Genomic DNA, 25,995 nt, shown 5'->3' with positions numbered 1-25,995 from the left:
TATAGAAATGAAAGACGTAGTCCTACGTCAAAAAGACGGGTGGGTAATGTCGGGGACATAACCGGAGTGACGTAGGACTATACAAAGGGGACAGCTTTTGTTGAATATATATTTTAAATATATTGTTTTATTTTCTTCTCCTACCTATCTACCTGAAAAATGGATTAGTTTACTGTGTACTCTTTATGAATATGTTGATGGTCCTGAAAAGAACCTTTGGTGTTGTGTTTTTGTTATCACTCGATATTCCCATCTTGTTCGGTTAAACCTTCCTGTTTAGCTATTGCGTTTGCCACTCGCCACAGCTTTCACAGTTGGAAAATTTCTTCCCATCCAGCTTGTGACATGTTGTTCAGTAAATTACATTTAATGCGACGTGCCGGAGAAACACTTTGCCACTCACTGAAACTAATTGTTGCCTTGATGAGCGCCGAACCGAAGCTGCTCTGTTCTTGATGCGGGTTTTCTGATTGTCGTGAGCAGCTTTGCAAGCCAACTCGAGCACTCCGACGGCCGAAACTCTATAATCGCTGTTAGGTATACTGGTGCTCCGGCACCAATCCGGCCTAGTTACCCTTGCGGAACAATCAGTGAATGCGACCAACAGGGAACTGGAGACCTGCACGGTTTGAGTGAGACTTTGCCTTTCCCTTAACTTGTCCTCGTTTGTTACGTCCACGATGCCGATGCCGTACAACCACACGGGTTTACGGTTTGAAAGAAAATAAGATATTTTTTTGGGGTCCGCGTGTTTTATACTCTAGCGGTACACACTCACAGGATAGAGACAAAACGGCAGACTCAGCCAGAGGGGCGAGTCCAACGAGACGAACGAATGAGCGTTAAAAGGGAGCGATGGCAAAAAAATACATTCATTACGATTTGTTCGCTCGTTGGATTCACATGCAGGCTAAAAAGGGTCCTTTTCAGGATCACAAAATTATCTTCAATCAAAAGAGTTTATTGTTTTGTTATCACTCGATATCCCCATCTTGTTCGGCTAAACCTTCCTGTTTAGCGATTTGTTGCCACTCGCCACAGCTTTCACAGTTGGAAAATTTCTTCCCATCCAGCTTTGTGACATGTTGTACAGTAAATTACATTCAATGCGACGTGCCGAAGCGCTACTCAGTGTCGCATTGGAGGCGATTTTAACCTGTAATTGAACATTTGCGATGACAGTGGTACAGTGTCGACTTTCAATGTGGGGTCATAATTTGGATCTCTATGTTTACAAAAAATGTCCAACTAAATAAGTCGCATTACATGTCCGTCCAATTAGCTAAATGTCGAACTAATAGTAAATTACTGTACTTTCAATCTGGAAACAATTTAAGAATTGGTGAAAATTGAATAATCAGGAAAGTCCCCAACTATCAATAAGCTCAGAACAACTGCCAAATTCACATACTCATCAGATCCTGGCAAACAAATTATGAAAAAATCAATTTGTGTTTTATTATTATTTTGGATAATGTTTTAGAAAGCATTGAACTGTATTTCCTAAACTCTTTTTTGGAAGGTTTAATGGCCCTGATAAGCGCCTTGTTTTATGGAATGGTTCCAATTTAGAAAACTTAGTACTCGTGGTTTTGAAAAAAACCATTTCGAACGCCCTCGATGCCGCCTTGCTCTGGATTTGCCACCAAAGCAGTTTGTATAAAGAACAAACTTTTTTCTACTGCTACTTGATGCCGTTTTGCGATTGCGTTTGCCACTCGCCACTCGCTGCAACTGCCTGTTGTTGTCTTGATGTGTTCTGTTCTGAATGCAGTTTATCGTCGCGAGCAGCTTTACCAGCCAACTCGATCACTTCGGCGGCCGAAACTATATAACGCCGGCTAGGTGGACTGGTGCACTGGTACTAACGCGCTCGGCCTAGCGGGGAACTCCAGATCAACACGGTTCGAGCGGGATTTTGCCTTTCTCTTCACTTTTCCTCCTTTACCATGTCCAGACATGGCTGCTTGGGTTGGTTTGTTGATGTGTTATCAATGTCCTGGAAAAAAGGTAATGAAGATGGTCGATTTTCGAGCGACATAGTATGCGCTGCCATAACTATTTCGCAAATAGTGACGTCAGGCGTTGTGTTTATCTTTGATTGCTCACCGCATTCATGTAAAAATTCTATTTTCAGGAAGTAATTTATCAATTAAAAACGTACATTTTTATAGAGCTCCCGCTGAGTATGAGGCTAATGTAATAGTGTGGAGTGAAAATTTGTGAAATCACGTTAAAAAAGACTGATAAAAGTGATATTTCAATGTGCCATTTTCACTCCCCCACGTTCATACAAAAAAAAGGAAGTTTCATTATTTTACCGTTATGAAGTTGAAGTTTCGAAGGCTCTCAGTGTCGGTGTGTATGTTGTGAGATAATAATCGCCAATTGAACAAAATTTCACTGAAAATGTTACTGCTTTCGAGAACTAAACATACGACTGCTCTCTGGACCTTTTCACCACATAAATAATCGAAATAAGCCACGATATAATTATCATCTGTTAAAAAACAACCAGTTGAATGATTTCATGAGAATTTTGGCTCAAATTATCATGCAACCGTGAGTACTTTCAACATTGTTTTGTTTCTTCCATATACATTCCATATTGAATGCAAATAATTACGACACGATATTTTGCTTGCCAATACAGATACACTGCGCCTACTGCTCCACCTCTATATGTACCTCATTGATGTGTTATGATGCGAACCGATGTGGTGTACGGTTTGAATGAGAATGATCGTTACGGAAGGAAGGAAGGTCTTGTATTACTTGTATTACTGCACAAAAATTCGAATACCAATTACTACTTTAGATTTTTGAGAAACTGCAACTTATCAATACGTCCAAAGTGACAATTTATCATGTACTTGTATGTTATCATGTGACGGTAATCGAAAAAAAAATAAAACTGCCTTCCAATACAATGCCGAAACTGGTCATATACGAAATTGACTGCATTCAGTAATAAAAGTCATTTTATTATTTGAAATCCCTCAAGCAGTCAAAATGGCTGCTTTTGGGCTATATAGGTATAACACATATATATCTCCGGAAATGAAGGAGGGGGGAGATAACTACAATTATCAATAAACTCTGTTATATGCTGTGTAAAAAGTCACAACATTCTAAGAAACTGTGTCATTATATACATAACAGCTTTCCTAATTGAAAATGAAAAGCAGTCAAAATGCCTTGCTTGGGCAATCTGCTGTTGAGTAATAATACCAAATCAGAAAACAGGTAACATTTTTCAGGATATGGTTTTCAACGTTAATAATTATTTTAGCTCTGGACGGATTTTGATGGTTTGCATTCCGATCTCTATTCTCTATTTTTTTCGATGCGTTATACATTATGGTTCCCTAACGAAACGTGTTCCCATGGCCGAGATACAATATTTAAAAATCACTGCTAATCAAATGAGCGCAAATCGATCGCTCGAAATGCAAATGCAGCATTTGTACTGCGTACAGTGTGTATATTGCAATCTAAGCTCCACCGTAGTCTATTCATTGAGTATAAACAAGTCATACGCGATATCAAATTACAGTATCCACAATTCATCAGTCATCTACCTAGCGTCCAGACGGCAGCGAGGCTTTCGAAATGACCATTCTCAAGGCCGAGTGTTTAATTTATGTTTCCGAATTGGTTTTGACATAGGACTATGTCTTTGATTTCTATATAGGGGGGTCACTCTACGAAAAATGTAACGATTTATTAAGAGTTTTCAAACGCATATTACTCAAAATGGTTATTGCAACATTTGTTGTGTTATATATTATCAGACAGGAAATTTATCCAGATTTTTTTTTTTGCTTGGAACCTAAAGAGTGAATATAATAAAAAAAGTTAACAATTTGGGTATGTTTTCTTTCGATTGTACTATCCACTCGCTTCCTCCCCGACGCAACAAGCACTCTTTTTGCCTAAATTCGGGCGTTAGCTCATAAAGTGAATTGATGCGTAAAATAAATTATTCTCCATTTACCGATAATAGGCATTAATTTTATATTATATTGTATGTTGTCCAATCAATTTGTGCTCAATTCATGTTTTTATCGTGTAGGTCTCACTACTAACAATTTGTGTAATTGTGGTCCAGGATGTCATAATATCGAGTATGTGTTTGGTTATTTAAAAATGCAATAAATGAATTTAAATGGTTGCTGATTTAGTAGATCGAAAGGGTATACCCACGTGAATCAGATTATGATAGCATGAGTAGTCGCGATCCTACAGGGCTATAAAGTTATTACAAACAATGTTCCGGACAACGTGGTAACGAAGGAGATAATGCTATTTTTATCTATAATATATTTTTGTAGTCATAGATTGATTTGACTCAGGTTTATATTTTTGTAGGTCTTAACTATTTAGACTTGTGTTTAAAAATTGTACATGATGACTCTTTGTCTTCTTCTGCATTATTGAATAAACAGAAGAAAAGGGTAGTAATGGCTTTAATGGTATTTTTGTGTACATTTTTTAACAGAATTCAGTCCCGAATTATACCACGTTATGTCATCTAACCCGTTTCAAGGTTACAAGTACATGCAGGAAAGGTTTTTCCAGGGCATCCATTTGATGTATCAAAAGAGAAAAAAATACAGATTTTGAATAATGAAAAACTCAATTTTATGCAATTACTACACACAATCGCAGTCCTATGTCAAGATCCCGTCCGTGCCCCTAGGCTCAGACCCATCAACTTTTTTTTCGAAGCTAGAGGCGAGTGAACTTATTGAATTTTAAAACCTAATTCAAAATATCATCATCATCATCAGCATCGTCATTCAAGTCGTCTCGCTTCATCTATCAGACAGCAGTCTTTCTCAATGCTAATTTAACACATAGCGGTTTTGCTCGATTCTAATATCGCACAGTATGGTCCAGTTTTTTTCGGTAGAGGCACCGCGTCGATTTGCATGCCGTCTGATGAAGAGAGCATCTGTATATTAGCTTCACATCATATTTGAATGTGTCATGGGGTGTAAGATTAACCCATTAACGAACAAGCTGTAAAAAATATTTTTTTAACGAAAGCCGTTGGTGTAATTTTGATTATTGGTGTTATCTTCAAGATTTATTTTTTCCGTTCTTCCGTTTTTCGGAAAATGACAAAAAATCATTTTTCATTCACTTGCAAATAACATATTTCTCCGTTACATGGAATAAATGATTGATACAAAAAATATGATAAAATGAAGACAGCCCTAAATCGGACAATTCCTTTCACGAGTTTTGCTCTTATCAACACATTCGGAGATCCATTTTTATTTATATAGATTGAAGACGATATAGGAGTGCGTTTTATCACATTAAAATCCATTTTCACTTTCGAACAAAGATCAATTTCGTTACCGCAAACATCAAATGGACTAACAACGCTTGTCAATATGTAATTGTAGAACACATGAACAATTTTCCCATTTTCCTTCAGTGTTTTCCGAAAATTTTCAATCGTCATGTTTGGTTGAAATATGTGCATTATGTTTATGGAACCCGCTCTCCTTTCCAGAGGAGGAAACGGTGTCATACCATCATAGAAACATTTCTCGTACCCAAAAACCTTCACATCCCAAATTTGGCTCCATTTGCTTCATTAGTTCTCGAGTTATGCAGAAGTTTGTGTTTCATTTGTATGGGAGTCCCCCTTTAGAGAGGGGAGAGAAGTGTCGAACAACCATAGAAACGTTTATCGATCCCTAAACCCTTTATATGCTAAGTTTGATTCCATTTGTTTGATTAGTGCACGAGTTGTTCAGCAGTCTCCCCCTCCCCCTCTTTAGAGAAGAGAAAGGAACATCAAACCATCATAAAAACATTTATTGCTCCCTAAAACCTCCATTTGCCAAATTTGGTTCCATTTGCTTGTTTAGTTCTCGAGTTGTGCAGTAATTCGTGTTTCATTTCTATGGCAGCCCCTCCTTAGAAAGGTGGGAGGAGAGTTGAACCACCTTAAAAATGTTTCTTGCCCTCTGAAACCTCCACATGCCAAATTTGGTTCCGTTTGCTTGATTAGTTCTTGAATAATGCAGAAATTTGTGTCTCATTTGTATGGCAGCCCCCCTAGAGAGGGGGAAGGGGTCTCGAACTATCATAAGAATCTTCCCCGACCACAAAAACCTCTACATACCTTTTTTCATATCGATCGGTTCAGTAGTTTTCGTAGTTTTTCGAACGCTTGGCCTAAAATGGGTTCTTCTTGAATGGCGTTAACGTTCTCTGTGGAACTTTTGCCGTCTCAACGAATGCATTAACTAGCGTCATTTATTAATACTTAGTTGAGATTTCTTAAGCCAAATAACACGCCTTCAATGTATTCCGAGGGGCAAGCTCTAGAATACGCGTGACCACAGTGCAAGTCGAAGGAAATTTCTCTGACGAAAAATCCTCCGGCCAGAACGGGAATCTAACCCGAACACCCGGCATGATAATGTGAGACGCTAACCACTCGGCCACGGGTGCACTAAAATGGGTTAAAATTTCTAAATCGAGTGCCTTGCGTTTGGGAGCAAAGTTTTTGGTATGTCAATCGCTACGTTCGAAAGATAAGAGGTGTATGAGTGAAGCTGGTTACCTGTTTACCCAAAAACTAGTTTCAATATCTCAAAACTGCTTCTAAAGCAAACTATTGAAATCACAAAAATCTATAAATATGAGGACCTGCTTGAAAGTATGGACTTAGTCAAGATTTGTCGATGCATGTCGTTGACTATCAGCGAAAGTTCTCTGAATATTGTGCTCGCTCTGGTCAATTGATAATTGTGTTGAACAATTTTTGTCACCACAGAATATGCAAGAAACAAGCATAGTGTAGAGCAGAATCGATGCAGAAGAGGAATATTGAATAGGACGCACGTTGTCGGTTTTCATACCGTGGCGATTGTACGAAGTGTTGATTATATGCGTTATCAGTAGGTAACGTTAGTGGTGGGGAACAAATAATCGCCTGGAGCCGCACTGGGTGTTATACGAGAATAATGTCGCGATGAGTGCGTTATGTGTATTGTTCTCACGAGAACAAGAATGAATCATGAATCAACAATCTTCAGCTGGGTCTACAAAACAAAATCTAAAAATATATTTTTCAATATTTTTGGATAAAGGGAGCTTCTGTGAATTCAGGAGTGTGTTAGGATTTATTGGTTTAATGGTGTACTAAACAACTCGACCTTCAAAAATACCTTTTGAAAAGCCTTGCTGCCGTCCGGTCGCTAGCTGGATGACTGATAAATCGCTAATGAATTATTTTTGATTTTTTGACGTAGGATTACGTCTTTCGGGAACATATTGGGGTACAAATTGAAAAACGAATATCGATCGCATCGTGAAAAATGTCCAATTTCAAACGCTTATTGCTCAGTCATTTCATGACGGATTGATGAGATTTTTACATCAAAACATTGCGGCACTCTATAACAATTTTTCACCTTGAATAAAATAATTGATATCATGTAATTAACTATCGAACAATTGAAAAATCTCAACCCCTATCCAAACGGTACTGATTGGTCGAAATTGACGTCAAATATTTGCATGGCGAGCGAGTGGGGGCGCCTATTTCTCACATACCAACTGATATAAAAGGACGGTAGCATTTTTGGATTTCTCATTCTCGTTCAACGCTCAGATCGGCAAACATCTGGGATTCTAGTGTGCAGTGCTCTACAAATCAACCAACACCATACGGTGCGGCAAAGGAGAGGAAGCCATCGGCAACCAACGATGGATGCGATGCGGCAAAAGAAGCAAAGAAGAGGAAGCAGCGGAGAGCATCAAATGAAATCTAGTGTGCATTGCTGGTGCGCTCCTCTTCACATCAACAATTGGATGCGGCAAAGGAGGCAGAGGAGCGAAGTGCATGGTATCACACTCGCTATCTGTCGTTTAGCTCGTCGTCTTAAAAATTGTCCAATTTCAAACGCGTATTGCTCAGTCACTTCATGATGGATTGATGAAATTTTTGCGTCAATCGATTTCGGCACTCCATAACAATTTTTGACGTAGGATTACGTCTTTCGGGAACATATTGGGGTATAAATTGAAAATCGAAAATCGAGCACATCGTGAAAATTGTCCAATTTCAAACGCTTATTGCTCAGTCATTTCATGATGGATTAATGAGATTTTCGCGTCAATCGAATTCGGCACTCCATAATAATTTTTTATATTGAAGTAAATAATATTTGTCATGTAACTAACTATCGAACAATTGAAAAATCTCAACTCCTATCCTAACGGAAATAACCACTTCTGATTGGTCGAAATTGACGACACATGCGGCGGGTCCCTAACAGAGACATCAAAACCAAGTTGCCTGGGGGAAATCGGCATTGCAAATACATGAAAATAGGGGGAGCTTTTGTTTCTACTGAAATGTATTCCCTAACAGAGACATCTAAACCAAGCTGCCTGAGGAAATCGGCATTGCAAATATATGCATGTCGGGGGCATTTTTATATTGCAAGCGAGGTGAGTGATACGATAAATTCTAGCAAATAAAATTTTAATTTGGGACTTGAATGTTGGTTGCTTCGTGAAATTTCATATCAATGATCGATCGTTCATTGTGAAAAATTTTGCACAAGTGTGAGTATGATGTATGGTAGCAGGTGTGTTGAAAATGACTTGATATATGAAACGATTTATTTCAATTTAAATAAATAAAAACCAAGGTTTGTTCTCGCTCGCGAAGGGGTCGTTAGGTTTAATCTTGTTGTGTTCATTTTCACCCAAGGAATGTTAATACGGCAGAAAAATTGGAAAAGTGAAGATTTATTTGAAAAAGTGATTTTTCATAGGCTCTACATATAGTATTAATTGTTGTTGTCCAATTAAAATTCGCATTGGGTTGAATAAACACCCAGAAAGTAAAAAAATATAAAAGAAAATTACCTTTTCCATTTCAAATAAGTTTTCTCTATATCAAAGAAAAATTCTAATTGTGTTCGGTATTATCTTATATTACATTGGTGAGTTTTTTTTTTTTATTTATTTCATCCATACATAACACAGGAGCCATCTCGTCTAGGATCACAAAGGGCAATTTTCATCATATCTCGTTCCACTTCGGTATCTTTTATCTGATACGCACCATCCTACGACTGTTTACCATCCTTGTGTCATCATCACTCGGTAAACACTGGTGGAGTGAACAAACCATACCCAACAACCAAACAAAACGGCCCTTTTCGGGGCCACGAAATCATTATCAAAGAGTTTTACGATGTAATTCTTCAATAGGGGGAGCTTTTGTTTTGGAGCATATCCAAAATCAACAGATAGCCTAACGGAATCCTACGTCAACTATGCGGTCGTGTCTCGGACACGACCCTCCTGTGACTTTTTTCAATCGATCATTAAATTTTCGTGATTTCAATTATTGCTTCCGGGTTAAATCTAAAGTATTTTCCAGCGTTGAGAGTTGTGTTCTTCGGTTGATAACTGAATATGAAAATTAGATTCGAATCTGTTTTTTTCACCTCCGCCGCCACTACACAACAGATTTTGTTTCGATTTTAAAACCTGTCCACGTTAAATTTCGGGCACTGTTCTTTCAGTGTAGTTTATGAAATATTTAACTAATCAATTGAATATTTCATTTACATGACAGCTGAAACCCTCCTCTTTATTTCGATGCCCAACATGTTTACATTCTTCTTCAGTTTGGTAAAATGGCTTCGAATCAAGTGGAAGTACGCAAACGCATTTTGCGAGAACGGCAGCAAAATCCAACACTTTCGGTACGCGATCTCGCCAGAAAGCTAAAACTACCGAAGAGTACCGTGTTTAGTGTGTGCAAATCGTTTGACCAGCGCTTAACTGTGGATTGGAACGTTGGAAGCGGAACAAATCGAAAAGTATGCTCCCGACAGATGTACCGAAAGGTGGTTGCCATTATTGAGAAACATCCCAACCTTTCAGTTAGAAATGTGGCTCGAAAGGTTAGAAAATCAAAATCATATGTACAAAAAGTGAAGCAGAGGCCGTGGACTGAAAGCGTACAAAGTGAAAAAGGTGCCCAATCGTGATGATAAGCAAAATTTCACTGCAAAAAGCCGTGCTAAGGTGCTCTACACCCAGTTTTTCCAAAAATGTTCATGCACCATACTGGACGATGAAACTCATGTTCTCGAAGACTTCAAACAGCTTCCGGGTCTCGCTTTTTATACTGCAATGCGAAGAGATGCCGTAGCTGAGTGTTTCCGGACCAAGAAGTCTAAATTCCCCCAAAAGTACTTGTTTTGGCAGGCCATATACAGTTGTGGCAGATTTGGCCTCTTGTCACTAGGCAAAATCCATCCTGGAATGGTATAATGCACATGTGGTCAAATATGTGCCAAAAGCAGCAAATCCACCGAACTGTCCAGAACTTATCCCAGTGGAAAAGTGCTGGGCTCTGATTAAGCGAAAACTATTCGAAACTAAGAAGAAAGCGAATGGCAGTAATGATTTCAAGAGGAGATGGAAAAGCGCCGCCGCCAGCATATCTGAGGATACTGTACGGAACCTAATGGCAGTTGTTCCCAAAAAAGTTCGTGAATTTTACAGACAACGTAATTAACATCGAAGTAAGCTATTCTTGTTTTAGATATAAGTCTATTTTACTGAAATAAACAATCGGTTTTGTTGTATTACGTGAATTTTTGTTTTACTAGCATCATCTTGGTGTCCGAAATTTAACGTGGACAGGCTTTATGTTGCTGTTCTGCGTTGGACATGTAATTTTGCTAAGAGATACTGAAAAACTACTTGGATATTCAAAAGATCAGTATTTCGATTTCAGGGTTCTAGACAGCGAGCAATCAACAGTACATGTGAATGCTTAGAATGAATTTGACAATTTACTTAAATTGCTTCTGGAAACGTTCGCGCTCATCACTCAGTGAAGGCATTCATTTATCGGTCCGTTTCATTGCTATCAAATATTTGTGTCATGAAGCTTTATTATTAAAATTCTTTAATGTTTTTTCTCGCCGGCAATAATGTCGTAGTTCTATGTTAATAATGCGGTCGTGTGATGGACAAAACCCCTGTTTCCTATGTTTTTTTTTGCGACCCGCGACACCATGACTAATACGTGTTTCTCCTATAAAAAAGGTTGAGTACCGCTGTTCTAAACGAAGACATGTCTGCGTGTCTTGAGCTCCTGGTTGGATTTCTTTTCTGTAAATTTTATACCGCTTATTGGACAATGAGGGAACGGAGCGACCAAAAAGTTGAAGAAAAAATTGTAATGGGTTGTATTTAGGACACGACCGCAGTTTTCGACGTAGAACTGCGGAATTGTATTATTCAATCCAGTTGTATATCACTTCGGATATTATTTTAGAATGCATCAAAATTTTTGTAATATATTTTGAGCTATTTAATTTTTTATTACTTTAGTAAACTCGAAAGAGTCGAGTAGAGTCGAAAGTTATCTGCACTTCTCGTTTATATGGTTCAACTCGCAAGAGACTTTCTTTTCCTCACTCAGATATCGATCACAAACTATGAACCCTTTTGCTCCTATATTCCGCTTGAGATGTGATCGAACCCCACAACATGCAACAGTAAGGTTACTCTGCTGGAATTTGAAAACATACTTTCATGAAATATACGTTTATCTGAATAAATGTAGTGCATATCTATATTCCAAAATTCTGGATACTCTTCCATATCCGCACTAGCACAAAACATTCTCGTATACTGCTCTTCTTTGTCGTAGCACACCTCGATACAGAGGGCTTCCTCTCTTTGTATCGAGCTGTGTGTGTATGTGTGTGAATTCAGCATTAGGCATGAATGATATCCGCTCGTTGTGTTATGCTAGCTTACTCGCATCTGTGTTTTCATTCTATTCTATTTTGGTTTCCGCCTCTAAGCCCTGAGAAGGGCCTTGTGGAAAGAAACTCTATTCCATACTCCTCCTTCACACGTCAAGAAAACAATCCTCTCCCGCTCGACGCTCTGCGGTAACCATGTTGCTTCGATGACCACCAAACGAGAAGTGGTGTGGCTTCAAATCGCAGATGGCACATTTAAACCAAGTATGCAGAAAACGGGCAGAAACGAATGTCAGTTGCTCGTTATTGACAGCTCTGTTCGGGAATGCACACAAATCGGTAGAACAAATGTATGGGAAAATTAGAATGCTTCCAGATTTCATTAATTTAATCTGTTTAGGCATTAGTGGATTGTACTGTATAGTATCTCAAATGAATCTTAGAGAATTTCCGATTCCATTGGCGTGAAAAGTATCAGAATTTGTTCGCTGTGAAAATAGTTATTAACGTTAACTTTATTTCACAAAAACATGACCTGTTTACTGATTTGGCACCCTTCCTGAAAGACGTAGTTCTACGTCAAAAGGGAATATTTTGATCCAACACACAACAGGAACACTAGCATCGGAGCACATTCTAACGTTTTACACTCATTAAATTTTCACACTAAATCGAGCAATAAATAGGTACAATCAAACAGAAGTGCACACGCCAACCGATAAATTCCATGAATAAATTATCCAGCACCGAAGATAATCTGCAGAATTTATTTAGTAAACTCGACACTTCGAACCAATAGCCGGTATTCTCCTCCTTACACTGCGTGAGCTAATGTTGGGCAAATAATTGTTCTTGCTTCATTACTCTTCAACATAACAACGCTCAAAGTAAACCGAACTCGGAAGCGAACGCGCGCTTTACATCGTTGGAACAAAAGCCAACAGATTATTTTTCCCGAGAGACCACACCGGCTGGAAATTAATTTTTCCGAATTTCCGTACATCGGAACAAACAGAACCGGCGGCCAGCCAAGGAAGCTCTTGATAATGAACGACGTTTTTCACTCCTGCTTCCTCTTCGGTTCACAATTTGTCAAAACCATCACATGCTGCTGTTGCTTGATGGTGATTTTGAATTTGCGAGTCACCGGGAAGTCGCGAGGCGCGAGCTTTTATGTTCACCGGTAAATCATTCCACGTAGTGTTCGGTTTATGGTTGCGACGACATCCAACTTTTACTTTCTACCGGCCCGATTCCCGGAGTTTGGTTCCTGATGCGGCGATGGTGGGATTTGGTTCAATGATTGATGATCCCGTTTTGAGTGAGAAGCAGGAAAGGGCTGTGAAGAGAGCCATCTTCCATCAAAGTGGACGATGAATGATCGTTGAGAAAAGTTGTTCGAAAGAAATATGTTCATTTCCCTGTTGAAATCGGATACATTCTCGTCGTGGGAAAATTTCGAATTAATCCGCTAATGGTGATAAAAAGGGAACATTTGTTATGTTTTGTAGAAAGGGGTGAGCATCAAGCCCCGTCGTTCTGCGAAGATCCTTTTCAAGTTGTTGAAGATAGTATGTGAATCGGGGGTAAAACTGACCTAGTTTCAAGGACTTGGTTATGGTTATTCAATTTGTGTTTTGGGACGAAAAAGAAAGTTTTTGAAGATTGTTGTGTGATGCGTGAGAAGTAGGCCATGACAGTTCCTGAAGTCGTAAATATACAGATTTGTTTTGGACATTCTGAAATATTCGGTGCTTACGTATTAACGCCACCAGAGCCGGAATACCATAGACAGCAATTTTATTGTAGGGGAGGAGGGGGGAAGAAGGCCACCCGGGGTACGATGGCCACTCTCTAGATTATTGAAACAATCAACTATTGGACAATTATAACACATTAGTTTCGTGTATTGCATTACACTCAATCATGTATAGCCATTTTTGCGTGTGTATAGGTGAAACGTCATGAAAAACAATAGAAATAAACTTTCCAGATGGCGACAAGCACCGATTTGTTATTCTGCTTGCAAGAAATTTTGTGTTTTAGTGGTGAATATGGACATGTTCTGTGAAACCGATGTTACAATATTAAACACACAGGCCTGTTAAGTGTGTTTGTATAGAGAACGGTATGTTTTTAAAGCATTTCATAGAATTATTGAGACACTTTTACTTGACTCATAGCGGCGGCAAGGTGGCCACCATTGTTAGAGATCAGATTTGCCATAAACGCACCTTTGAACGCGCCTAATTGGCGAATTGAATGAGAACATTATGTTGGTTGAATAACTCAAGGTGCATCCATGATAAGTTTGATGTTTTTTTGACGTAGTACTACGTCTTTCATTTCTATACCGGGTGTAAAATCAAAGTTTCGAAAACGAAAGCGTTACGCCGGAGATCGAGATTTTGAGCGTTAATAGCTCCTAAACAACTGAACGAAATAGTATGATAAACACTTCATTCGAAAGATAAAATGTCTACGCGTTATATACTTGTTACTTTTTGATCCAAAACCTTGTTTCAATAGTCTTAAAATTGCTTTCGAAACAGGCTATTGAAATCACCAATCGGTATTTAAGCGAGCGCTGCTCGGAAATCCACTCAGTTATAATTGAACAGCGATTGGAGCATGTTGTCGCTGTTGTGGTGAAGCTCTTCGTTTATCATGAAAGCGCGGATGAACGGTGTCACAAAGAGCCTGTTTGTGCACCTTAGGCCAGAAGGGAATCCATCAGGAGGAGAGTGATGCCACAAACGGTTCACCGGGAAGACATCGAAGCAGCCGCCACACACACACATACACGCGCGGATTTTTTTTCGTTTGGATGCAATAAATATGAAATTTTGTTGATATTTTGTTTGGAACCGTGAGGGAGGGCAGAAAAGCCGAGCCAGAAGAAGAAGAAGAAGAAGAAGAGCAGGTGGCCAAGAAATTATCAGCATCGAAAAACTGTTCCCCGGGAAGACATCGAAGCAGCTGCCACACACACATACACGCGCGGAATTTTTTTCGTTTGGCTGCCATTCAGCATCGAGAAAATTCCGGAAAGATCTAATCGCTGCTGAAAAATAATCTGCCAGTTTCCCTGGGAATTGAAAATACATTCATGTGAAAGAGTTTATTTTAATGTTTTCTATCCATGTAACTTTGCGACCAAATATTTTTCAATCAAGTGCTATTAACAGGTGGTTATCGAGTTAGCATTAACCACTGGTGGTGGACTTCGAGAAGAATCCGGAAAGATGTCATCGGTACTGCAAAATAATCCCCCTTGGACTTGAAAATTACATTCAAGCGAAATAGTTTATTGTAATGTTTTCCATCCATTTAATACTGCGACCAAATACAATTGGTTTTGTGATTTTTCAATCAAGTGCAATTAACAGGTGGTTATCAAGTTAGCATTAACCACTGGTAGTGGACTTCGAGAAGAATCCGGAAAGATGTCATCGTTACTGCAAAATAATCCCCCTTGGACTTGAAAATTACATTCGAGCGGAAGAGTTTATTTTAATGTTTTCTACCCATATAATACTGCGACCAAATACAATTGGTTTTGTGATTTTTCAATCAAGTGCAGTCAACACGTGGCTATCGAGTTAGCATTAACCACTGGTGGATTTCGAGAAGAATCGAGGAGAATCCGGAAAGATGTCATTGCTGCAAAATTATCAGCCAGTCCCCCTTGGAATTGAAAATTTGTATGGACTGCCATACAAATGAAACACAAATTTCTGCATTACTCGAGAGTTAATCAAGCAAATTGAACCAAATTAAGCATGTGAAGGTTTAAGGGTGCAATAAATGTTTCTATGGTGGTTAGACACTCCACCCCCCTATCTAAGGAGGAGTTGCCATACAAATGAACAACAAATTTCTGCATGGCTCGAAAACTAATCAAGAGAATACCAAATTTGGGATGAGAGGGTTTTTGGGTACGAGAAATGTTTCTATGATGGTATGATTATATGGATTGTTAGTCCATTTGAAGTTTGCGCCAACGAAATTTATTTTTTTTCGAAAGTGGAAATGGATTTTAATGTGATGAAACGCACTCCTATATCTTCTTCTATCTATATAAATAAAAATGGATCGCCGAATGTGTTGATAAGAGCAAAACTCGAAGAAAGAATTATCCGATTTAGGGCTATCTTCATTCTATCATATTCTCTGTATCAAACATTTATTAGATGTAACGGAGAAACATGTTATTTGCAAGTGATTGAAAAATCTTGAACGAGAATTGTGTCTGAAAATAGTCTGATATTATAATAACGAGTTTTGGTAGAAGTGCTAGGAAATTTATATTAAAAGTAAATTGTAAAGAGTCAATTAGAAGATGAATCAATGAACAGTTCTGCGATTGGACCCATGATCGTAAGTAAGAAAACGTGAATGTTTGGAGGTACAGGTCGGACTCGATTATCCGGAGTATTGATTTTTTTCACTCCGGATAATCGAATCCTCCGGATAATCGAGTCATAATAAAAAACGAATTTTCTCTCGGTAAACGTAATATAATAATGATTTGCACTTATTTATTAAACGCTTTTATTTAGATTGATTCGTTTGTATGTTTGTGACTTTGTAACTTTGTAACTTTGTAACTTTGTAGCTTTATCTGTAGCGCTGTACTACATTAATAGAAATTTAGCCCCCTTCCTGTTGACCGTTTGATCTGAAATTTGGAACACAACTTTATCTCTGGTGTCATTATAAAACTGCTTATTCCATGATCTTGAAAATCCAAGATAGCGGCCGCTACAGAATGGCAGATTTTTCAAGATCATGGAATAGGCAAATTTATAATGACAGTAAAATTAAAGGTATGTTCTAAATTTCAGATCAACCATTCAACAGGAACGGGTTCAATTTTCTATTAATGTGGGACAACCCTACAAACATTCAAACATACATAGAAACAGGTCAAGCTGAATGAAACCATTTAAAAAGTAATTAGTTGTTTGGGGACTGCGGCCATCTTGGAATTCGATTTTTCATCATCTGCTATGTTCTACTAGTCGAGAACTTTTTTTTTTGATACCCATATTGATGAGGTTTTGAAAAAAAAAATATGGCGCTATCTTGTGGTGGCGGCCATTTTGGGTTTACATTTTTCATAAATAACTTTGTTTTACTAGTCAAGCCCTTTCAATTTTACCTATATTGATGGGGTTCTGAGAAAATATGTAATCCGCCATTTTGTAGTGACCGCCGTCATGGATTCGCATTTTTCACAAATAACTGTATTCTACTAGTCAAGTCCTTTCATTTGATACCCATATTGATGGGGTTGTGAAAAAAATATAAATGGCGCCATCTTGTGGTGGTGGCCATTTTGGATTTGAAGTTTTCACGAATAACTGTGTTCTACTAGTCAAGCCCTTTCATTTGATACCCATATTAGCTATTCAATATGGAATTATTATACAAATTATTCAAAATTTCCGAAAATCAAAAATAAAATACTCCGGATAATCGAGTCTAAAATTCCGGATAATCGAATCCCGGATAATCGAGTCCGACCTGTATTTAAAAAAAATTGTTTTGGGCGGGGCGAAGTTAGCCGGGTCAGCTAGTTTTTTATAAGTCTTCTGATATTCTCACCAAAACTTACCATTATAATATAAAATAATCTTTAAACACAATTTTTGTATGACATTTTTCACCACATGCAGTTAAAAGTGATTTTCATTTACAAAGAGTACTAATTTGATTTGGAAAAAAACCATTTTCATTCATAATATTCATTTTAAAAGTGTTTTCATTCCTTCTGCAAATCCATGTCATGCAAACTCCCCCAACTTGTAATACGAAGCTCAATGCCGTCAACGCGGATACACATCGATTAACATTGTGAACCAAGGCCCGAATGTAGGCAAACATATTTCACGTTGCATCAGGGAGGAAAGCGAGTGGTTAGTGCAATCGGAAAAAACATACCTATTTTAATCGTCAAATTGTTTAACTTTTTTACTATATTTTTTGTTTGTGTTTCAAGTAAAAAAAATGCTGGATAAATTTCCTTTCTAATGGTATACAACACAACATATGTCGCAATAGCGATTGTGAGTAATATGCGTTGAAAAACTCTTAATGAATCTTTAAATTTTTCATAGAGTTACCCCCTTACATAGAAATTAAAGACATAGTCCTATGTCAAAAAGAATTTAAGAATTTATTCTAGTTTAAGCTATTTTCAGCTAAACTGCTGCCAGATAGCATTACACTTACACTTATACTTATAACTATAGAACCAGATGTTACTTGTTACTTTGAAATAATTACTTTTTGACGTAGGACTACGTCTTTCATTTCTATACCGGGGTGTAAAATCAAAGTTTCGAAAACGAAAGCGTTACGCCGGAGACCGAGATTTTGAGTGTTAATAGCTCCTAAACAACTGAACGAAATGGTATGATAAACACTTCATTCGAAAGATAAAATGTCTACGCGTTCTATACTTGTTACTTTCTGATCCAAAAACTTGTTTCAATAGTCTTAAATTTGCTTTCAAAATAGGCTATTGAAATCACCGATCGGTATATAAGCGAGCGCCACTCGGAAATCCACTCAGTTCTAATTGAACAGCGATTGGAGCATGTTGTCGCTGTTGTGGTGAAGCTCTTCATTTATCATGAAAGCGCGGATGAACGGTGTCACCAAGAGCCTGTTTGTGCACCTTAGGCCAGAAGGGAATCCATCAGGAGGAGAGTGATGCTACAAACGGTTCCCCGGGAAGATCTCGAAGCAGCCGCTACACACACACACACACACATATACGCACGGAATTCTTTCCGTTTGGATCGAGAAAGATCCGGAAAATAATCTGCCAGTTCCTCTAGGAATTTAAAAATAAATTCATGTGAAAGAGTTTATTTGAATGTTTTCTATCCATGTAACACTGTGACCAAATATGTTTCAATCAAGTGCTATTAACAGATGGTTATCGAGTTAGCATTAACCACTGGTGGGCTTCCAGTATCGAGGAAAATGTGGAAATATCTAATCGTTACTGAAAATAATCTGCCAGTTCCTCTGGGAATTTAAAATTACATTCATATGAATGAGTTTATTTTAATGTTTTCTATCCATGTAACACTGTGACCAAATACATTAGGTTTTGTGATTTTTCAATCAATCGCAATCAACAGGATAGCTTCTGAAGATTATTCTTCCCCATCAGTAGGATATTTCCGTATCCAATATTGGATGCATAAAACCTTGTGCCTCCAACGTAACGCTCTCGTTTTCGAAGTTCTCCAAATATTCATTCATTCAGAATGAATTCAGATTCAACTTCATACAAATGATCTCTAAATCAACGATAGTCCTACGTCACCCTTGCGGCTATGCCATAGATATAACCCACTTCCTGTTTTTAGATAATTAACGTTCATTCGCTCAATTTACAAGATTATAATGCAAAGGTCCTCTTTGTTGTTAAGCAGATCAAATAATATAATACAGCAATTCCAAATGAAATCGTCCTAAAAATGCAGATTTTAAAAACTTGTATTTTTGATTCCAATGAAAGTATGTACAGGGAAACTTCGATATAACGTACCCTCGATATAACGTCACTCGATATAACGTACATTTTACCTCGATATAACGTACACATTTCCAAAGTGTAAAGGAAATTTATTTTCAATATTTTTTTTTCTGATAGAACAATGAATAACCTGTATTGTGATGTTAAAACAAGCTTTGTACCTTCGATCAATCCCGAAATACAGCTGGTTTTGTGATTTCGGATTCTAAATGAATCAAGCTTTAATCAACAGTACGAAGGGAAACATCATGAGAAAGGCTGGCTTCGTCTTCTGATTGAAGTTATTCATTAACTTTACTAAAACAGCAACACAATAATGTATTATAGACTACGTTTGTGAGTACTTTATTATGCTTCGATATAACGTACAATTCGATACAACGTACAACTTTGAAAGTGAAATGTACGTTATATCGAAGATTACCTGTATTCCGTTTGGAGGAAATATAAGTTTTTCACAGCAATTGGGAATTTTTTGACTCAAGCGTAACTTTTGAAAAGGGCGTATCGAATTTAGTAAGAGAAATCTTTGATAATTTATATCTCAAAAACTATGAGTCGTAACGAAATAGTTCCATAGAAAGAGTTATAGAGTATTGATGGTTGAATAAGAAAAAAAAGAACACTGAGAAAAAAAATTAGTACTCTTTTTTTTATAAACAAAATAAAAATTCAATTTGCGATATCCAAAATACATATTTTTAAAATTTTTTTTAAATTTGTTCATACAAAATAGAAGTCATGCAGAAAATTTAAAAAATGGGCCCAAGATGGTAAAACTATTTTTGACGAACTTTGTGGAACATCGAATTTTTAGGAATTTTCGAAACTTCGAATTTTTGTATGTTAGCAATCATTCTTAGCCACAAATTATACATTCTGATGTGATTTAAAACAAAAAAGTTTATTATCAATCTCCTTCTAAATGTAGCCATTCTCGAAATATTTAAAAACATATTTCTAATTTATTGTCTTCTTTATAGTAAATATTCACTTTTAATATCTTTGTCGTGTTATACCATGTTATACCATACCATGAAATTTTATGAATTTGCTTATAATTTCCAACAACTTTTCCAAATACATCATCATGGTTCATTTTTTGACTCAAGCGTAACTTTTGAAAAGGGCGTATCGATTTGAGTAAGAGAAATCTTTGATAATTTATATTTAAAAAAATATGAGTCGTATCGAAATAGTGTGTTAGAAAGACTTGTAGAGTATTGTTAGCTTAATTTGAAAAAAATATACACTGAGAAGAAAAAATAGTACTCTTTTTTTTATTTACAACATAAATTTTTAATTTGCGATATAAAAAATATGTATTTTTTATATTTTTTTTATAATTTTTTCATATAAAATAGAAGTCATGCAGAAAATTTAAAAATTTAAAAAATGTGCCCAAGATGGTAAAACTATTTTTGACGAACTTTGTGGAACATCGAATTATTAGGAATTTTAGAAACTTCGAATTTTTGTATGTTAGCAATCATTCTTAGCCACAAATTATACATTCTGATGTGATTTAAAACAAAAAAGGTTATTATCAATCTCCTTCTGAATGCAACCATTCTCGAGATATTTAAAAAAATATTTCCAATTTATAATCTTTTTTATAGTAAATAATCTCTTTCAATATGTTTGTCGTGTTATACCGTCATGTTCATGAAATTTTATGAATTTTCTTATAATTTACAACAATTTTTTTGATTGATTGAAGTTTGTATTAAGACAAAAAAAGATTTTTTAGTTTCGCAACGTTTTGTATTAACCCACATGTCTTCGAATGTTTCGTAACGTAACTCCTAAACATATGTCTTTACCATAACGATGTATTTGGAAAAGTTGTTGGAAGTTATAAGCGATTTCATAAAATCTTATAAACATGATGGTATAACACGACAAACATATTTAAATGGCCTATTTACTATTAAAAAGACAATAAATTACAAATATTTTTTTTTATATCTCGAGAATGGCTACATTTAGAAAGTTTCAAATCACATCAGGATTCATAATTTGAGGCTAAAAATAATTGTTAACATACAAAAATTCGAAGTTTCGAGAATTCCTAAAAATTCGATGTTCCATAAAGTTCGTCAAAAATAGTTTTACCATCTTGGGCCCATTTTGTTAATTTTCTGCATGACTTCTATTTTGTATTGAAAAATATTCAACCTTTCAACCATCAAAACTCTATAACTCTTTCTAAGGCACTATTTCGGTACGACTCATAGTTTTTGAGATATAAATTATCAAAGATTTCTCTTACTAAAATCGATACGCCCTTTTCAAAAGTTACACTTGAGTCAAAAAATTCCCAATTGCTGTGAAGAACTCATATTTCCTCCAACCCAAACGGAATACACACTTTCATTGGAATCAAAAATACAGGTTTTTTAAATCTGCATTTTTATGATGATTTCATTTGGAATTGCTGTATAGGGATTCAAAGAAAAAAATTTTTGAATTTTTCATTAATTTTGAATAAATGCTGTATATTTTATTGAAATCTTCATGATCTTACACAGCTGATCCAAAATAGTATGTTAACAGTGAAAAACTTTGCAACTTGTTGGATTTTCAACGAATTTTCTACCGGCGCCCTGAAATCTTCACCAAGATTTGATGACTCCCAAATTGAAATCGTACATTTTAGCAGCCCAAAAAAATGGTTTGTTGCCAGATACCTTTAGAAGTTTTTGGTAGAGTAAAATATTGAAATAATATTCCAAGTGCAGCGAAAAAAATATTTTTTTGTGGGTGTTAATATAGTTGCCACGCCCTTATAAAGGGTTAATTGGTTTACTTCAGTTAAAAGTTACACTCAGTAATCGTTTACTTAGGTGAAATATGTTTCTATTCCGTTTTATTATAGAAAAGTTGTACTAGATTTAATCCTGAATGCCTACATCGAAAATCCCACACTATCAGGTACGAAAATCGTGCAATTTGTTGAAACAGGATAATTCCACCTGGTGCTATGACTTCGAACGATTCCGTTAAGGGTAAACTTTCACACATATGGATCAGACCAATATTACTCACTTTGCTTAAAAACATCTTGTCCCAATGACCTTGGTAACTTTGGGCTTATTTACTCTGATAAATTTACGAAAAAAAACTTCGCTCCAAGACATGATATTGGATTCGCGATTTGTTAATAATTATATCAGAATATGTTTTCTGTGAACGAGAACAAGATAATGAAAAAAAGTATATCTGAGCTTCGTTGTTGTTTTTTTTTTTATTGGACAGTTCCACACAAGCATCGCTTTTTTACCATCGAACGATCATTCAGAAATTATATTCTTAGATTTTTGATGTAATTTGATGATGAGAAGAAGGTAGAATTACATAACAGTAGCGTAATAATTCTATAATAAGGGCGGAAAAACAATTATAGGAAGTTATTCAACTCAATCCATTAGTTACGCTTAATTTCCCAACGTAATTTCCCCGTAATTCTCATAAGGCAACTCTGTGAAATCAGCGTTTATAGTGAAAGACCTTTCTAGGATCAGAAGGCAACAAAAGAATAATTGTTAATTTCATTATCCCAACAATTGAGGACTAAGTATCATCCACCTTCATCACGCAAAACGAATGGTAACACATTCTAAACATGCAATTTCACGATTCAACCCAAATTCCCCATCGAGACCGACCATCACGAATGAGTTACAATTTACATACCTAATACATCCGATGTGGGATATCCTGCTCACTCTGTGCGACAGTAATACTAACCGCCGACGACAGCTCAAACGAGGGACGAAAGCTTCATCCACTGGACATTCCCAAACACACTCAAAAAAAATGGTAACTATATCCTTACACTTCTTTTAGGTCTTCAATTGCCTCACACTCTCTAGCTTTCCCCCTGGGGGAAACCCCACAAAATGGGGTTCACTTTACGAAGGCTAGTTGCCCCCCGGAAGCCGGAAACCCTCCGATCATTATCACTTCGAGGTTTCGCTATCTATCTTCTCCCTTGGCGCTGCCAAAGTTCACCAAGCCATTAACAAGTTTTGCCTGTTAACCACTTCACAATTTCTTATTGCCCGCTATCTTTTCCCCACCGCGAACGAACGATAAATTTTCATTAAACCTTTTTCCAACACGATAAAAGATCATTAGTCTAATCTTGGCTTCAAGTACCCACTCACTGTTTTCCATCCGCTTGCACGGGGCCACTGCAGGACCAACCAGTTACGGTGCACCCACCAACGCCAGAGAGACCTTCACATTTTCGTCCAGCCAGCTCGTCCTGTCGTGTCGTGTAAACTATCTTCAAGGAAACAATCATTCACTTGCCTTTTTTCCCCGTAACACTCTCGCAACACACACCAGTTGCAGCCAGACGACGACGGCAACGGGAAAGGGTTTCAAAACACAGCCGATGAGGAATAATGAATTCGGCCTAACTTAATCGCTTGTCGTGTTTTACGCCAATTTTAAAGGACATGTTGGGAACCTCCACCGGAGCCACCTCTCCCACCCAACGCGCACCCATCGCGTACCAACGCTTCCTCACGTCGTCCAGATGGTTACGGAACCAGGTGCCAAGGTTTTGTTTTCTATTTCCACGCCTTATCACACACTCCGAAATTACCCACTTCCGATCGCTTCCGTTGCTAACTTCCGCTAAGTTTCAAAGTATTCTATCGCAGGTGAAAGCGAACCTTTCGCGCCCCTCCACAAGTGCCCCAACTCTTGTTAAACTATCCTTCAACTTCAGCAAGTAGTAGCAGTAGCAAATAATGAACCGAATTTGACACTAGGGAGCCCCCGAATTCATACAACCATCGCGCCCGAAGCACCGTCCAAAACTGGTGACGGTTCACAGAAGGCGCGTAACTTTGTATCCACAAAAACAAATCCTTTTCGAGGTCCATTCACCACCGAGAGTGAGCGCCCTCTCAGCGCCATACATGACTGATAAGCAGTTCGGTGAGTTCTCTCAGTGAGAGAGAAAGAGTCAAGGGCTGATAACACACGCTCTGGCGGCAATGGAACGCACGCACCACTCGTTGCATCCCAGCCACGAGGATGCCACCATGCATACCTTCCAGGCGCGCTCCGAGTGAGAGTGAGTGACATCCCCCCCCCCCCCCCCATCCATGGCCAGGTTCATTGAAACTTTACCCTCCGCAAGTTGCAACTCGAGGTCTTTCACTTTTCACCACGATTTACGCGCGCACACACAGTGAATGAGTGAGCGTGAGAGAGAGAGAGGAGCAGTTGGCGGCGCTGCACACAAAAAGTAGGCGCTGCACGTAGTAAAATAGGCTCCCACAGAGTATTGAAATGCACTCACTCACGGTGGGTCGAGGAAGGCTGGAAGGGAGGTTTGGTGCGGTTTGATTGTGTTTCTGACTTTTGCATCTCGCAGGGTGCGGGCTTTTTTGTGGTGGAATGTGTGCCTGTGTGTGAGTGTATGTGTGCGTAATTTGCATTGCATACTTCGCGGGTGACGCTCGGGCTGCTACTACAAACAGCAAATGTAATATTGAAATGGAACGACTAACGTTAATTAATTTACTATTGTTTTCGTTTCCTTGCGCTTGCGGTCAAATCCTTCCCCATCGCTCCCTCCCGGTATCCCGCATCCGACGGAGCTTTTTGACAAATGGAACACAATGGTGACCTTAATTAAAATGGGTACAATGTAACCGAATCGAGAGGGAGGAATCGGTATGGAAACATTATGTACACATTGGTGTACTTCTGGAGCCCATTTGTCATGAGATGTTGTCGGCTTGTGGCGGGCGGAAGTTGGTGTTTGAATTATTCTGATTCGGATCACTGGAGGTGTTGGTTACTGAACAATCCGAGAATATTTTACATTCGGTAAACCCCCACTTTTATGATTTGCTGCATGGGTGACCTTCGTTGGCTTTAGAAACCTGAAATTTACCAACACAAAAAAAAAAACCATGATACAAAACAAAGAGAGAAAGAGATAGGAGAAAGGGAGACAAACAAGAAATCATAAGAAACAAAAAAGAAGATGAAAAATAGAAGGTTTATAAAAAAGAGAGTTGGAAGAAACGGCCATTTGGAACGGTCAAATTATTTATGTCATATTAAAATTACCAGTAAATAATATAAATGTGAATGAATTGTAAATATATGAGTTGTGAATTATAAATAAACAGACTGTAGTGCATATTCAAGTTGGTGCTGTGTTTATTTGGTGGTTACTCACCCCCCAAATTATAAACCCAGGAAGGAAAACCGCGACAGTCCCAGGTCGACGAAACGCAGGATAGGGTCCTGCGTATTGGCATCGAACCAGCTACCCAACATTGGTCCTTCGAACCGGATAAACGGAAAGGATTCAGCAGCCAAATTATATCAAACGAAAAGGAAAATCCGCCATCACTTGGGCCAATACAACAGCGAATTGGGGATTCGCCATTGTTTATTCTACGACACAACCGAAGATCCGCCATCACAACCAACTCAGCTGAATTCCACTGCACCACCAGCCAATAACTGGCATCAATAATATCCAATCCACATCATACTGACTCGCACTACAGTAAATCCGACCGAAGGCAACAGGAAAGGAACATATCAAAAACAATCGATTCTACACTTCAACTTCAACACCAGGTTCAAAATCCTGGTTGTCCAGGTAAATAAACAAAT

General features: G+C 37.7%; 1 protein-coding gene across 1 annotated transcript in view; it reads right to left on the bottom strand.

The window, feature by feature from the left end:
• Window positions 1-24,160, bottom strand: part of LOC129761965 (probable G-protein coupled receptor B0563.6) — a 219,501-nt gene extending 195,341 nt beyond the window's left edge. The window contains exon 1 of the mRNA XM_055759829.1: window positions 23,035-24,160. The gene's annotated coding sequence lies outside the window, so the exon portion shown is untranslated. The remainder of the gene's footprint in view (window positions 1-23,034) is intronic.
• Window positions 24,161-25,995: the final 1,835 nt, after the last annotated feature.

Source organism: Toxorhynchites rutilus, chromosome 1 (genome assembly GCF_029784135.1).
Source record: "Toxorhynchites rutilus septentrionalis strain SRP chromosome 1, ASM2978413v1, whole genome shotgun sequence".
Taxonomy (NCBI): Eukaryota; Metazoa; Arthropoda; class Insecta; order Diptera; family Culicidae; genus Toxorhynchites; species Toxorhynchites rutilus.
The sequence above is the reverse complement of the archived record's forward strand: the minus strand, read 5'-3'. Positions and strand labels throughout refer to the sequence as shown.